We start from the raw sequence: 4,979 nt of genomic DNA, 5'->3' as shown, positions 1-4,979 counted from the left end.
CGAACTAGACGTCACGAGACAATAGCGATAAAGGCAACACAAGGAGTGCGTGACACTCTTTGTCGCTTGACGCAAACGCGCCTTGATGTGTTCGACATTTCCCGACCGGGCGTTTCTTTCTCGGAATGCGAACTTCACGCGCGGGCACCGAGGATCAAAAGGACGGCACGAATTTGCACCGCCAGGCGGCGCTGCAAAGCTTTCTGGCAGGGAGGAATGGCACTCGCTCTTTCGGCGAAGGGCACAACTACGCTACATTTTCCGCAATCGTTTGAGAGATGCGCCTTTTGGTTTACCTAACGCCATCTCTTTTCTGATCTCCGGTCATGGTTTGGTTAAACATCAGGCGCTTCTTTTTTATGGCCTTTCTTTGAACGTAAAGTGAAGTAAAGGGGAAAACAAATGGGGGATATATTTGGACGTAAAAGCGCTAGTCTCGTTTGCTTTTAGGCGCTTATTCTCCTCACTGTAAATGGCAGGCTGAAATGCCTTGTATTTCTTCAAGCGTTGGGCGAAAAGACAGCTTTTAGTATTGCGCCGAGAAACAATCAGTAAATACAGCCTGTTTATCACAGTTTAGGTTCTTCTGGCAACATGATACTGTAGAACATATGAAAGGGCATATTCATGAAAGACTAACGTAAAACGATAGGAAAGAGAGAGAGAGAGAGAGAGAAATCAATAAAAGATATATTGAAACAGTTATCGTCAACATTTCTTAATTTTTATTTACCATGCCGAATATTGCCTACGCCTCTCTCCTTTTTTCTTAAAAGGCTGCTATAACGCAGGACTAATTGAATTGCATTACACAAACGCACCTTTTATATATCATGTTCTTTTATCATGAAGACACTAAAAGCATGATTAACGTTCCTGCACTCCTCAAAGCGAAATTGCGTTTAACCTTCAAAACTATTCAATGTTTTACCACATTTCTCTAATTTATTTAGTGAAGTTGTAACTGTGAGAGCTAGAAATATAAATTCAAAACGCAGAATGAAAATCTTGGTATTCTTCGGCATATCAAAAGAGCTGACTCCGCCATCTTTTTAGGATACCGCCTTCATTTACGACATAGAAGCACAAGAGTCTTTCAGAGGGGAAAAAAAACATGGCTGATCCCTCCGTCATAGGAATCGGTATAACACGAAAGTGAAACGTGTCTTCACAGAAGTAGTGCTTATTGTGTAGTGATATATGAGAGCTTGTACAATGTCTATTCGTGTTTGGCAGCTATAGCACCGTTTTGACGTGGATGCACCCATGTTGACAGCATGTCTCTATCGCGACGAATAACGCCCATGATCATGATTAAACTGTTGTGGTAGCTGACGGTGTGAACATATATTTGGACACAGCGAATCGTGAATCCCGCGTAAGGATGTTATCAACAAGCTCATAATCAACACTGTACCCGGTATGCACTTCTTCAACGCGTCGTCAATTAAGGAGAGAAACGGCACGGTGTGCGCTTTCTTGTAATGGGTAGCCGACGCCTGTGCTCGTGCATACATAACACACACTGCGCTTCAGCAACAGGGGTGGTAGAGGTTCGTAGCCTGAGCCGCAAACGCGTGCGTCCCGCTGGCCTCTGTCTCACAGGCGCCGCTCTCGCTCCACCAAGGCACGACATTCGCCCGTCGAAATCGCGTGCTTTCTGCAACGCATATTGCAGCGGTTTTGTTAGTCGGTGCTCTCGCAATTGAAGCAGTCGGCGGCGGAGAAATCCCGTTGGTGCACGTGGAAGCTGCACTACTCCGATGAGCCGACGTACGCTAACAGGAAGCCAAAGGCAAAGAACGTAACTGCGTCAAGGGTGCCTCGGCGACGCCAGCGCGGCCAGTCTACCTCTCTGGTATAGAGACGCTTTAACCATGGCCTCCAATATCGCGCGCAATCTTGGAGTAAGCGCTAGTAAGTGTCGATCGTGAAGCATTACTTCTTTTCACATCTCACAGACGGCGGCACCTCCCCGCTTCGCCCGCCGCGAAAGAGAATGTGTGAAAGATATAAGGCGCGTTCGCGCCGTGTCTAGCATCTCGCGAGTTAGCTTAGTCGGTAGAGCGTCGGGCGCTTGCCGTCGCGGCCGCAACGTCGTGGGTTCGATTCCCAGCGGGGTATCTTTTTCTTGGATTTTTTCTTTCTCACCCGTTGGCGTCTATTATATCAACGTCATATCCGTGACGGATGTACTTGGTGGACCCCGGCATAAAACACTTTCGTGTTAAAATAACGACTGAACAAAAGTCGCGACTACTGCACGAATAATTCTACGAATGGTTCGATGACCAACAGTGGCCATCTATAAATCAAGGTCCGAGACGCCCACTTGTGTATAGTCTAAACGTACAAAGTGCACCAGCAACGAATGGACAGAATCATCAGGCAGCTGCATACACCGGCAATTATACTGTAACATTCGCTGCGCTCCAACACAAGCAAGCGCGCAGTCTTGGCCATTTGTAGCGCAAAGATGTATTCGTTGAGCCAGTGAGTTGTTCCTAAATTTTTTTTTGTCCGCATCTTACCTATTGCATACGTTTGTTCGTTGTTGTTTCAGTTCTTCGAAGTCCCAGTAATCAAGCTTTAGTGTGTGTGTTTACTTTTTCTTTCGAAAATGTGCTTAAGCTCAACGCACTTGTGCACTTTTTTACTTTCTCAATAAATTAACTAAAAACATAACGTGCTAATTAGTCTCTGACAAACGAGAACGATGTTTTTACGTTGCCTTCCTCGTGAGCTTACTTCTTTCTTGATTCTTTCTTCTTTCCCTTCATTTTTTTTTCCTTGGCGCGTACTCTCTTGATACAATGTATAAAGCGCAGAGGAAAAAATAGTGTCGTACAAGTAAGCTTCGATTAACTGTGCTCTATAAAGGTCTAGGACAGAAGGAACCTAGAAAAGAAAATGCAGCGCTCGGTTCAGGCATGCCGTAGATGGAAAGGTGCAGGCCTGCGTGAGAGTTTAGAAATCGCCTTAAGGCACCTGTTACGAAACTGGGGTTTCGAAACCGGCCATTTAGCTCGGTTATTGCCACATAGAGAAAAAAAAAAGATATAAGCTAATATTTCATACTCGCTCCTAAGCACCCTGTAGTCACGCGAGTTCTAAGTGTGTTCCTTCCAGTCGCGTTCGTTTATCTTTTCTTTTTCTCCTCTTTTAATGTAATGGGGATCTGTATGACTTACAGTTCATTTACCTAGCTTGAAGAGCTTGTTATACTGTCTCTAATCTTGCCTCGTTTGAGGGACGACTTTGCCGTCAAGGTTGCGTGCGGACGCAGTCTGTGGCACGTGTGCACGCATAAGTATACGTGGACGCGTGGCGAGCGTGGTCACACGCGTGGATACGTAACGAAAGACAGCGTCATCAACCCGACGAAAATATTTATATTAATGCAATTTAATTCCAGGGCTTCGAGACCATGGCATGATTATGAGATAGGCAGCAGTGCGAGACACTACGTTAATTTTGACCACCTTGGTTTTCCTTAAAGGTGCACCTAAACATAAATTCAATAAAAACATTTATTGTATGCCTGAAATAAATGTCTATTTACTCTACAATTGAACAATTGGCACTCCTCTATGCGACCATTGGTGACTCAGAGGAGACTATCAGCTATTTACATTTTAGCTGTAAAAACTTTACGCGTCAAAACGGTATTCAATGGAGCTAGCTGGTTCATAAAGTTAGCACTCGTTCGATCAGCGAAACTGAAAACAAGGGACCAAGAGAGGACCGAGGACCAAGAGAGGGCGCCCTTGTCAGTCTTCTCCTTGTACCTTGTTTTCAGTTCCACTGCTGGAACAGGTGTTAACTCTGTGCACTGTGCGCTGATAGCCCGTTATGTCAACTGTGAGGGTGCAGCGAAGTGATCGGCAACCTTCTCTGCCAATGCGGCCGCTTTAACTCCGAAAAAGCAGCCTTCTCAGCCGCACTAAGCCAGCTGGACAGCCACTCACTCACAGATATAATATTGTAGAGCACTGGCATAGGCATGCGCACAGGGGGGCCGGGGGGGGGGGGTGGCCGCCCCCCCCCTAATCACCTAAGAGGGGGCGCAAAATCTGCCCCATACACTGACTTAGTAGGGTGGGGGGGGCGCTGCGATGAACCTTTGCCCCCCCTGATGGGGAACCCTGCGCACGCCTATGAGCACTGGCCTGTACGGACTCCAACATGAGTCACTGTGAGCGCGTTGCTGCGGTTTCTGACGAAACCGGACTTAACTACACATTGCGACTGTTCGCTGACTGTGTTGGTGTGCAGCACTTTACAGTGCTATGGTCATGACTTTGTAGTGTTGCCACAGACTGTTCTCATCTATCTTTCTTTCACACCTCCTTTCCCTTTCCCAACTACAGGGTGGCCGACCGGAGGTTTCCTCTGGTTAGCCTCCCTGCCTTTCCTTTCTCTATCTCTCTCTATCTACACCTTGCTCGTATAAACTGACTTTCGACCAAGCCGTCATGGTAGCTTACCAGGCGAGGCGTCGAGCCGCTAAGCTGGAGGTCGCGGGTTCGATTACCGTCCACGGCGACCGCATTTAGATGGGGCCGAAGTGCAAGAACACCCGTGTAGGCCTAATTCGATTTAGGTACAAGTTCCTGTTCAAGGAGTTTTCATCAATTTAGGTACAATTTTATTAAACCCAGGAGGGTAAAATTAGGCTAAGTTCCCACTGTCACATGCCTCGTAGTTAGGGCTCCGTGTTTTCGGTTTTATTCGAAAAAGTCCGATAAACATTCGCCGGTAAAATTTCTGACAATTCGGATTTACGCGATAAACTGATATGCCAATATGACCTGCTGCCGTTCTTTATCGAAAGGGCAAGTTCTAAGTTCTCCTTGATACATCTTCTGGTATGACCTAATTAAAGTTCACCACGCGTAGCTGTATTAGGTGACGTAGCTGTATTAGGCAACGTAACTGTATTGTGCTCCGACTCAGCTTCCTACATACAGAAGCTTCAC

The sequence above is a fragment of the Rhipicephalus sanguineus genome, chromosome 5, assembly GCF_013339695.2.
Source record: "Rhipicephalus sanguineus isolate Rsan-2018 chromosome 5, BIME_Rsan_1.4, whole genome shotgun sequence".
In the NCBI taxonomy this organism is placed as follows: Eukaryota; Metazoa; Arthropoda; class Arachnida; order Ixodida; family Ixodidae; genus Rhipicephalus; species Rhipicephalus sanguineus.
This window is presented reverse-complemented; position numbering follows the sequence as displayed.